Source organism: Eleutherodactylus coqui, chromosome 4, assembly GCF_035609145.1.
Source record: "Eleutherodactylus coqui strain aEleCoq1 chromosome 4, aEleCoq1.hap1, whole genome shotgun sequence".
NCBI lineage: Eukaryota > Metazoa > Chordata > Amphibia > Anura > Eleutherodactylidae > Eleutherodactylus > Eleutherodactylus coqui.
Genome location: NC_089840.1, coordinates 116,502,912 through 116,515,334, shown reverse-complemented (window position 1 = coordinate 116,515,334; position 12,423 = coordinate 116,502,912). Strand labels below are relative to the sequence as shown.

At 42.3% G+C, this 12,423-nt stretch overlaps 1 long non-coding RNA gene across 1 annotated transcript; it reads right to left on the bottom strand.

The window, feature by feature from the left end:
* Positions 1–5,599: 5,599 nt before the first annotated feature.
* LOC136624719 (uncharacterized) lies at positions 5,600–9,153 on the bottom strand. Its single transcript, XR_010792402.1, has 3 exons — positions 9,010–9,153; positions 7,838–7,918; positions 5,600–5,801 (listed from the first exon to the last, which is right to left on the bottom strand). It is a non-coding gene; the product is annotated as an uncharacterized lncRNA (long non-coding RNA).
* Positions 9,154–12,423: the final 3,270 nt, after the last annotated feature.

The following is a 12,423-nucleotide window of genomic DNA, read 5'->3' as shown; positions in this document are numbered from 1 at the left end:
TTTATTCTATTTCTGCTCCAGTGTGTCTCTGCCGCCCCTCCCCCTCGAGGACTTTGTTACACTTGGTGCTCAGATGCAGGCAGCAATCCCGACTGCTGAGGGCAACGGCAAGACACCCAGTGAATGTCCTGGATAAAGCCTGCGACCACAATGCAAGCGCTAACCCCAGCTATGGAGGAGCTGTTGGCGCAGATAGACCGTCTGACAGGTGTCCTACTCAAACATCCAGGCTTGAGGAAGGATGCTGCTCCGACTACAGCCAGGCCCAGTGAGACTATGTAGAAATTTCTGACTGTGTTTGAGAGAGACTCCGAACGAGAGAAACTCCCCAAGGCTGAGTGGGTCGAGGTTCTGGCACTGTTCCTCACTGCGGAACCACAAAAGGCATACCACAACCTCAGTAGTCACGAGGTAAATGAGTACGCCAGGTTAAAAGCAGAGATCCTGGCTCGTCTTGGTGTTACAGTGGCGGTCCGGGCTTTGAGAGTGCATAATGGGAGCTACAAGTCTGACAAATAAGCCAGGTCTCAGATGTTTGACCTGTAGCATTTGGTAAAAAAATGTCTGGAGCCAGACGTTTGCACACCTGCCCAGATGGTCGATAAGGTCATGGTGGATCGTTATACCCATGTCCTGCCGGCAGATCTGCAACACTAGGTCGGCGATGGAGGACCCAAGGATGCTAACCAGCTGGTAGACTTGATCGACCGCTGCACTGCAACTGAGAACTACCTCTGGGATGTCCATTCCGTCCAGACCCCCACTACAAGTTCCAGACCTGCACAGGGTAAGAGACCACTAGATGCCGGAGGAAAGCTGTGGCCTGGCGGGAAAGAAGTCAGGCCACCAGAAAGGGCACCATTAGAGTTGAAAGGCTCTGATAGCCCCAACCAGTTTCTTAAGCCAAAGAAGCCAGGGCCTTTGAGGTGCTGGAGATGCCAGGGGCTCGGGCATGAGTTGGCATAGTGCCCTATGACCAATGAGCCTATGGAGTGTGATGGTGCTTGGCACCGGTCGTTGTTCGCATGGCCTATTTGCAATGCCTCACAGAGACTAGAGACTGAACCACAACTGTTTCGCATAAGTGTAAACCACCATTCTGTGGAGGCTCTACTGGACTCGGGTAGCCTGGTCACCTTAGTGCATGCCAGCCTGATAGCAGAAGGCTTCATACCGGGTAAGCACATGAGTGTCGTATGTATATACGGTGATACAAGGGTGTATCCCATGGCACAGTGTAACTTTGAAACTCACGTCAGAGACGTGACCTACGATGTAGGTGTTGTCAAAGGGTTAATGCACAGTGTGATATTGGGATGCGGTTTCCCTGTGTTCTGGGACTTGTGGGGAAAATGATAACCCCTTCTAAAGAGACATACGCAAACCTAGCTGACCTTACACCTCCGCAGGATAGCTGGGTAAATGTGGACGTTGAATCAGAGGATGTAACTTTTCCTTTTCAGGTCTTGGCTGGAGATGATGCTGAAGAGGAAGTCTACCCCTCGGTTCAGTATGTGTCCAATCTGGAGGATGCGCCTGGAAACTTTGGGACAGCCCAGTTAAGGGACCCCACGCTTGTCAATGCAAAAGAAAATGTCGTTGTGATAAATAGTGTGGTACAGGAACCGTGCTCTGACCAACGGTTCCCCCATTTTGCCATTAATAGCAACTTGTTGTATATAGTAACAAAAACAAGCAGGAAAGTGGTGGAACAGTTGGTTGTGCCGAAGCCGTACAGGCGCAAGGTGCTAGACGTAGCACATAATTATGTATTTGGAGGACATTTAGGAACTGATAAAACACAGAATAGAATTCTTCAAAGGTTCTACTGGCCAGGGGTATACAAGGACATAAAGGAGTACTGTGAGTCGTGCCCCACCTGTCAGATCAGCTCTCCTGTGTCGCACTTCCACAGTCCCTTAGTGCCTCTCCCGATTATAGAGGTTCCCTTTGAAAGAATTGAAATGGATTTAGTGGGTCCTATAGTCAAATCGGCTAGCGGACATAAATACATTTTGGTCGTGTCAGATTATGCCACTCGATACCCTGAGGCAATTCCTTTAAAAAGCCTTACCCCACAAACATTGCACGATAGTTGTCCCTTATGTTCTACAGAATAGGTCTTCCCAAGGAGATCCTCACGGACCAAGGGACCCCGTTTATGTCCAAAGTAACAAAAGAACTGTGCCAACTCTTTAAAATTGACCACATATGAACCTTGGTATACCACCCTCAGATGGATGGGTTGGTGGAGAGGTTCAATAAAACCTTGAAGCAAATGCTAAAGCGGGTAGTAGAGAAAGATGGTCGGGACTGGGACCGTCTGTTACCTTATCTCATGTTCTCCATACGGGAGATACCACAGGCTACTCGCCATTTGATTTGCTATATGGTCGACACCCAAGAGGGTTATTGGATATAGCCAGAGAAACCTGAGAGACCGAGTCTACTCCCTATAGGAGCATCATAGAGCACGTGGCTGAGATGCAGGACCGCATTAATACTGTAATGCCCATTGTCAGGAAACACTTGCAGAGGGCACAGGAGGCCCAAAGCAGAGTGTACAATCGTTCTGCCAGGGTGAGAACTTTTAGTCCCGGTGAATGAGTTCTCATATTGGTGCCTATTGTAGAGTTTAAATTCCTCGCTAGATAGCAGCGTCCCTACGAAATCGTTGAGAAGGTAGGCGACATAAACTTTAGAGTGCATCAGCTGGGGAAAAGGAAGCCGTATCAGGTGTACCATGTTAATTTAATAAAACTCTGGAAGGATAGAGAAGCTTTGGCTACCTCAAGCAATAGGAGGGTTGGACTGCCGCCCTCCTTGCCCGGTGTTAGAGTAGGTAAGGCCCTCTCGGTGTGCCAACGGCAGGAGGCAAAAGAGTTCCTACAAAGAAACAGAGACAAATTCTCTGACAGGCCCGATCGTACACACATCATAACACATGATATCATAACTGAACCCGGAATGAAGGTAAACTTAAAACCGTGATTCCAGAAGCATGTAGGAAAGCATTTTCTGCCAAAGTTAAGCGCATGCTGGAATTAGGAGTAATAGAGGAATCAAAAAGCGAGTGGTCAAGTCCCATTGTGTTAGTCCCCAAACCAGATGGTACTTGGAGGTTTTGCAATGATTTCAGGAAATTAAACAAAATCTCCAAATTTGATGCATATCCTATGCCCACGGTTGATGAATTAATTCAGAGACTGGGTAATGCCAGATATATCACCACACTTGACCTTACTAAAGGGTACTGACAAATACTTCTGACTGACAAGGCCAAAGAGAAAACGGCATTCTCAACCCCAGAGGGCAAGCCTTTCAAAATTTTAAGTCAGCCCTTTACCAACAACCTGTATTGATAACGTCCGGCTTCTTGAAAGAGTTTATTGTGCAGACGGATGCTTCTAATGTAGGGTTGGGTGCAGTGTTGTCCCAGTGCATAAATGGGGAAGAACATCCAGTACTGTATTTAGGCCGGAAGCTATCTCCTGCGGAGAAGAATTACGCTATTGTTAAGCGTGAATGTTTAGCGTTAAAATGGTCACTGGAAACACTGATGTACTATCTCTTGGGGAGAGAGTTCAAATTTGTGTCAGACCATGCCCCCTAACCTGGATGAAGCAAAATAAGGAAAAGAATGCGAGGGTGACGAGGTGGTTTCTTTTGCTTCAGAACTTCAATTTCACCCTCGAATATAGACCAGGTAAGTCACAAGGTAATGCTGATGCCCTGTCTAGGGTGCATTGTCTGATCACAAAAAAAGCCCAGCCCTCCGGTCTGGAGAAGAGGGGGGATATAGGCAGTTAAAGGGTGAAGTTGTGGATGAAGTATATCTCCTTCCCAGGCTCTTAGTCTGGACAGGGTGGCGGTCCAGTCCACAATTTCACCCTGGTTCTTAGGAGGCCCAGCTGAAGGCACTGACCCCGTTAATGGGGGCATAAGAGACTGCAGGTCCCAAGGAGTCCGTGCCTATCAAGCTGAGGAGGGAGCAACACCTCACTTCATGGACCTGAGCACCCTGCATGGTGCACCTATTGTTTTGTTTTGAGAAGACTTCTGCTGTTTTACTTTGCTTGGACTTTACCATGACTTTTTCAGGGCTGACATGCTACCTGTTTGTTATTTTGTATGTACCTAAACTTCTTAGACCATAGGGCAATCTTCAGAGCAATAATACGGCATGTATCACTAGCATAGCTACCCTATGATAACAATACTTTAGTTCTGTAGGCCTGAGCTAAGAGGATTTCTATACATAAAAGAAAAGAGAAAAAATAGCGGTTATTGACATATTATTATCGGTCACCCTACGAGGCATCAACAATACACTTATTTTCTGGTATTACTACCTTAGCTCTGTAGGCCCGAGACAGAACTGATATTTTAGCACTGATAGCTCATCAATCTAAGTGCTCTGACTATTCCATTTAACCATCTTAAGGTCATTCTACTACATCCATGAATGCTTGTCATGATTTCATACAAGGTAAGAGATAGATAACATTATCTTCTTCATCTCAATTGAGAATGAGCTATATTATTAATATTTTGTAGCGATTCGAAATTATCCAATACAATTCATATCTAAGCACTGTAGCCATCTTTCAGTGCATGTCTTCTATGCACTCATCTTGGTAGTCATCTTTTGCCCCTGATGAGCCCACCCCAGGGCGAAACACGTTGGACGACTGAATAAAATTGTACAATAGTATAACTCATTTACACCGCCTTTCGGCGGTGGGAGTTATGCAATTTTGGTTTGAACTAAAAACCAAACGTACTGTATGGAATGAAAGCTACACTTGTTTCACTAATGGATGGCTTTTTGAGCATCTATAATTGAGCCGTCGGTAAAACGGAGTCTGGATATATTATCCCACATGTGTACACGTTTGTCTGTTTGTCTATTAGTTTGCTTATTCGTAGAATTCTAATATTATTTAATAAAAGTTAAATTTTAACATTATTAGTCTGTTGGTCCAACCAGTAAGCTCCGAATACATTAGGGGTCCAAATATAGGCCCTTTGTGCTTTCTTTCCTGCTGTCTTGGAGATAACTGCAAAAAAGGTGATTATACCTACCCGATAATCGGGTTTTCAGGAGTCTCCGCGACAGCACCCATACATTCCATGCCAGGAAAAAAATATATATAATTTAGTTTATTAGTATATACCAGTATAAGTAATACTTTTAGTTAAATCTCCTACCCCTGGTGGTTCATTAGAAATCACTGAGGAAGGTGGGAGAGGGGGGAGCTTTTAAACCTTTCTGTGTGTTCCTGTCCTATCAGGAGGAGGTGATCTCAGCTGGTGCTGTCGTGGAGACTCCTGAAAACCTGATTATTGGGTAGGTATAATCACCTTTTTTCCAGAAACTTTTTTTGGCAGCCCAGTTCAAGGTAGCCCATAGTTACCCTTTTCTGACTATATCCAGACTTTCATGATATCTACACAGGATGACATGACTGCTTTATACTGAGTTTTCTACTTATCTGAAAACCCCTCCATAATGATCATGATTGAAATGAATGCCTAATAATACATATTACAATGAGGATTAGACATGGCGTACCTAGTATAAAAAGACAGACCAGCATTTCAGTTAAGCATGCTTTAATATATTTTGGCACAACTAATAATAATTATGCTCTTTACAGTTATAAAGCATTGTATTATATTAAAGAGTTTATCCGAATGCAGGCCACTCGTATTGTCTTTTTTCTAGGTTCTCAGATCTCTTTTCTTCACCTTCCTCCCTTTTCTCTTCATTTTCTTCGTTCTGTTCTTCCTCTTTTTTTCTGTAAGGAGATAGTGTACAATCAATGAAAGAAATTCAATATCAAAATCCCTGTGATTTGAGCTTTAGTTTTAACATGCTCTGCTTAAATTTTGCATTTTCCTCTGCCAGAAATATATTTAGGCTTTTTCTCACCAAAGCAACCCTCCCCCCCCCCCATGCAACCATAACAAAAAAAATATATACAATTGAATTGCATATGTTCTTCATATTAAAACAAATGAGTGTATATATATATATATATATATATATATATATATATATATATATATATATATATATATATATATATATATATATATATATATATATATATATATATATATATATATATAGTAGCAGCCTATGGGGAAGCACTTTAGGCCACAACCAGCATACTGCCTGTGTTTCTCTTTATTTCCTTGCTGAACATAACATAAAGACACTGGTCACCTCCAGTCAACAGAAAATACAAGAAAAAGTCCCTTTTCAAGCCAACAGTCCAGCAGAGTGAAACATAAAAGTCCTTAAATTAGCATGGCAAAGGCCCAGCAAACCTTGGTTTCTGTGTGTTGTGGTGTCTTCAGTTCAGCTCACTTTCAGCTTGTGTCTCTCACACCAGGCAGCTCTGAACATCCCTCTTCACACTGTAGCCTGCACCAATTTATACACCTCACCTGTCTGGCTCAGGTGGAGCTCAGTACCGGTGTGAGGAACGGACCGGGTCTACATCACAGATGCTACTAACGTCCGTGATATGTACCTTCCATCCCACACTTCACCTCTCATCCTACTACCATATATATATGTATATTCACTGTAGTACACCGGATAGCCTGTAGAGGTCTGTAGACAGGCATTCAGACTGTAAAGATAAGAGCGATTGGGTGAGCGATTGGAGCAACATTAATATTCTTACAAACTTAAAGGGAATCCGGCAGCTGGAACACGCCATCCAAACTGCAACCAGCAAGTCAGCAGACTGATATATAGTTCTATGGGGCAAGATTCAGTAGTACTTGTATTTTATACACTTATATCTCTGCTCATTCTGAGCTGAACAGTCTAGTGGGCGGAGCTATCAGTGATTGACAATTATCTGTGAATATGTGTACATGCAGAGATATAAATGTATGAAATACAAGTTCTACTGAATATCTCCCCATAGAACTATATATCAGTCTGCTCAGCTCCGCCTGCTCTGTAACTGCAGTTTGGACAGCGTGTTCAAGCTGACAGATTCCCTTTGTTTGTAAGAAGATTCAAATTGCCTAAATATGCTCACAAGTAAGGTGGCCACCCATTTTACTAGCAACCGGCCAGGGTAACAAGAGTATAAAAGAAGCGTGAGTTGGGGGCGTCACCTACCACTGAATTAGTGATCATACATTCCAACTTTACAGAAGTTACATCAGGGAATACAGAATTCACTATATTTACATAGGACATGCCAGAAGTAATCTAATGCATCCACAAATAGTGCGCACAACTCTTATCAAACCCTAATGATTACACACCCCACAGTCATACCCCAAAGTGTATTTACACTCTAAACTCAACAAGCAGAAAACCCCAAGATTACAGAACATAAAATAAATACACCTCAACACAGATGTCAGAGTAAGTACAGTCTGCAGACTAGACCCCAGAATAAGTACAAACCCATATCAGAAACAAAAGTAAATTATTCAGTGGGACTCCGACCTCTGGGACCCCGAGAATGACTCTGGTTTATTGCTGCAGATACTTCCAAGTTCTTCCTGCACAGTGCTGCCCCCTCCTCACACTGAGCAGGAACTGCAGCGTGGCCCCTTTACTTAAATGGAGCTATACTGCCATTCCCAACCAAGGAGCTTTCGGAAGCACATCTGTGCAGGAACAAACAGAGAAGGGGCTACAACATTACACCACTGTTGCTGCCTCTTCATTCTCAGGATCTGTGGGTGTCTCAGCGGTTGGACCCCATGAAGCAGTATATGACAGCATATCCTAGTCATATACCATCACTGTATGAGATGGGAATAACCGTCTAATACGTTGTATATTATGAGTACTTACTCTTCCTCACAGATGGAAAGTGAGACTAATCCAAGGAAGAGAACAAGGAGAAGAGATTTCTTCAAGAAAGCCATGTTTTATCTGTAAAAATAATTTAATATTGAAAGTTAAAAAAGAAACAAAAAACTTGCTATTATACATTTCACTCTATGCTTACTTTAATTGCTGTATTACTGTCATTATTAGGGCTCATTCACACAGGCATAAACGTTTTTCAGTCTGTAAATGTGTATTCACAGACCGAAAATCACCTGTTCCCTGTGTAATTTCTCCCTCCTGCGCTGTTTTTGTGTTCATTACTCTGCAGAGTATTTATACGTGCAAAACAAAATACAGAAGGGCACATTGATTTGATGTGCAAATACTAAAATGAGTACCCAGCCTTCCTTCATATTCACCCCATATTTGCATTGGCTCATTCACTTCTAAGACCTATTTCTTTGCATAATACGTTCCATTATAGGACATGCTGCATATTTGTTTATGTGACCAAAAATCTTGCAAACAAATTTACGCACCTGTGAGAATGAGTCCTCAGTAGAACATTTTATTACAACAGTCCTGCTCCGCACCCGGCTCACACTCCTATCTCAGACATATACAGTAATAATAGCAACATTCGGGCACATTTCTTCTGAGAACTCTGCATTGTTCTGTTCCTCTGTTGCTCTACTAGGAATTTATGAATAGATTGACAACTGGGGGAGAAGGATATTCTGGGCAAAAATGTTTGACCTATCCTCATGATGTCTCAACAGTTAATCATTGGGGACCCGCTGCTCGGGAACCTCAGCGATCACCTGATTACTGGGTCCACTGTTGGTACAACAGGACGGGCGTGCCTCATATGGGACAGGGGAGGAAGTACCCTAGCTGGCTCCACTTCTATTTAAATCAATGGGAGCTAAAGCAACTATTACACTTCTGCATCAATGGGACTGAAGACAGCTAAGAAACTTTTTTCCCGTCCCCTATAACACATGTACAGCCTGCTGCACTGACAGCAGGCAAGGCAATCAGCTGATCGCCAAGGATCCCAAGTGACGGGTCCTTGGAGATTAGCTAGTTTTTGCCTGGAATACCCATTTAGCAGTTTTGCAGACACACCTTTGACAATGAGATACATAAAAAAAAGCAAAAAAGTATTTAGCATACAAAGCCGCAATACATACCTTGTGATTCAGTAAGTACTGAGTGCAGAATACCGCAGGATCGTTGATTTCTTGGGATGGACATGCTGGTTAATATAGCAGAAACTTGGGGGTGGAATCATAAATTTACAATGACTACACTGCAGGGAAGAGAACTCTGTTTGTTCTTCTCATCCACTGCTTTGTATTGTGGGTCACATTTTTGAAGAACTTTTCTCATGTTTTAGAATTGAAAGATGCATTTTAATATGTTGTGTACATTTGCAAGTACTGTTTGCCGACTCATATGACATTTTTCATGAGTTCATTAACACCTTTGCTGCTGCAGCTCTTTTATGTTTTACTTGATTTTCCTTTTTAACATCCACACTTTCAAAAATCATAACTTTTTTCTTTATTTTTCAGGCAACATGTCTACACAAAGGCTTGTTTTGGGGGGGAAAGATAATTTTTTTAAATGGTACAATTCAATGTACAATATACTATATTACATAATTATAAAATTAGGACAAAATGGAAAAAAAATGCAATTGAGCTATTCTTGAGGGGTTTATGTTTATAGCATAAAAGCACTTTTGCATTTAGTATTTTTCTGATGGTGTTTACTGTGCAGTAAAAATATAGTGATATTTATTATATTATAATATATATTAAAAACTGAACTTTTATGAGTGTAGCGATAGAAAAATATATTTTATTTTATTTATTGTAGTATTCATTTTTATTAGGGCTCGGTCAGACAAGCTTTTTTTTTTTTGTACATGAATAGGTACACAAAAAAAAAATCGCCAGAGACCTGTATAAAAAAATGTGTGACCGAAGCTAAAGACACATCACAGCATAGCAGTGCATTAAGTTATGAATGGCCAAATCTTCATCCCGGAACAGAGAATTGCCTTGTCCAGCCCACTTCAAGATGCTATAAAATGGGGGCAATTATGGCTGTACTTTATTCAGCTCCTGGTTTTACCTAGATGTGCAAGACTGTTACTGGACTTGGAGACATGTTGTCGGGAGATGATATTCTTTTTGGCTGGTTCCCGTTGAGCATATTTGGGCAGTCGTGTGAGACCCCGGAGGAGGTGCCTAGTGACCTTGCTAGTGACCAACCTAGTACTAGCAATAGTGCTAGGGTGGTCAGGAGGAGGAGGCGGACTAGGAGATTCTGGGTGCATCTGATGGTGTCGCAGCGTGACCGTATTGGGCAGTTTTACTCCTTTTATGAGGACTTGATGCACCAACCGGAAAAGGTCATCTTTTTCTGTCGTTTGTCAGTCATTATGTTCTATGAACTTCTGGAGGAGGTGCGTTCTGGGATTACCCACAGAGATACCACCACGTGTGAGTTTGCCTGTGCTGAGCAAAGACTCCTGGTCACTCTGCGGTAAGTTCAGATGTGCCTCTATTTTCCATCATGGTTTTATTCTATTTTTGACCTTCTTGTTGTAGGATTTGTATCTTTTACTAGCCATGCTTTTTTAGGCTGCTGCTTTAAGCGCTCCATGCACATGGGCTAATTTGTGACCTATACAGGAAACACTATGAAAGGCTCCATGTACAAATGCACATATGTTTTGCCATTGACGCCCAACCTAAAAGGGCCTAACCAAAAAAAAAGCGTTTGTATTACTGCTATTTTTTGCATGCTTTAATATCCCAAAATCACACTGTGTAGCAAATGCCCTTTTTGGGCCCTTTTCTAATGCCCACCAACGGAACCTGTGTGAATGGAAGCTAAAGGCTGATTTAGCATGTGGGGTTTGGTTTGTACTTTAAGCCGCACCCAAAGCAGTATTGTTGAAATGATGTGGATTATGGCCCATTTACATGCCACACTTCTCGCTCAACATTTGCACCAAATCACTCCTTTGCACTATAATTGTTGTGTTAAATGCTCTCATCTTTTACTCTTTGGCTGAACATTGAATTTTAGGAAAGCATAAAATCGTTAGTTCTGCAGAGTAGATAACAGACCGTTTTGCTGGGTGTGGTGCTGTGTTCTCCTCAAAAAGCTGCTCATTACTTTGTATTCATCTGACAGCAAAGACACATGCGCTGAATGCAGTACTCAGGCCACCTGCTGTTTTCTGCATGCAGCTCCTTTACTGGTGTTTATCTCGTATTCACACGGAAAATCTTATGAAGTCGTGGTTACTTTAGAGATACCAAGGAAAAAAATATGTTCACCATTTTGCATGTTCTTTGCGTTACCCAGGAAACAACACGTGGAGGTAACCATGCGACAATTCCTTTATATAAAACGACATCAGGAAGTGAGAAAATTAGATTATGTACGTAAAATTTGGACACTAGTTCTTTTGCGCTTAGAATTGAATAATCAATTTGAGACCTCTTTACTTTTCCTACTTATGACATTATCAATGCTTGTGCCAAGTTTCAAGTTTCTATGACATTGGGAACAGAGAGAATTAGATTCCGTAAGTAAAATTTGCACGCTAATTCTTTTGCGTTAGAATTGAACGATCGAGTTGGGGCCCATTAACTTTTCCTATTTATGACATAATCAATGCTTGTGCCATATTTCATGTTTCTACGACATCTGGAAGTTGGAGAATTAGTGGCGAGTCAGTCAGTCAGTGAGTCAGTGAGGGCTTTCGTCTTTATATATATAGATAGATAATAAATAGAGATGAGCGAGCACACTCGTCCGAGCTTGATGCTCGTTTGAGTATTAAGGTACTCGAGATGAGCACCACGCGGTACTCAGGCAATTCCATTTCCTTCCCTGCATGTTTAGCGCCATTTTCTGGCCAATAGACATGCAGGGAAGGCATTACAACTTCCTCCTGTGACGTTCCAGCCCTATCCCACCCCCCTGCAGTGAGTGGCTGGCGAGATCAAGTGACCGCCGAGTATTTAAAGCGGTCCCGCCTGCGACTCGCCTCAGACACACACTGGGAGAGATCAGGGACAGTGCTGCTGCTGCTATAGGGAAAGTGGTAGTGTAGGTTCCTGCCTTCAAGAACACTAATGGTCCTTCTTAGGGCCACATCTGACCGTGTGCATTACTGTTGTGGCTGGCTAGGAGCAGTTTTGCACAATTTTTTTTTTTTTTTGTGCAGGCCATTACAGCTATAGCATGTGCAGGCCATTATAGCTATAGCATTCTCAGTCTGAAGTCTATTTTTCAGAGTATAGGGAAAGTGCTGCTGAGATAGGGAAAGTGGTAGTGTAGGATCCTGTCTTCAAGAACCCCAACGGTCTTTGTTAGGGCTACATCTGACCGAGTGCATTTTACTGGGTGTCTGCTGGGAGTTGTAGTGCTTGCATTTTTTTTTTTTTATTAATTCAATTTTTATTGAAGAAATTTTTCAATACAGGGTGTTTCAACATTGAATTCAACATTGCACAGGTACATTTTACATTTTGATGTTACCAAAGCCTTACATCGGGAGGTATATGAAGGTTCTTACC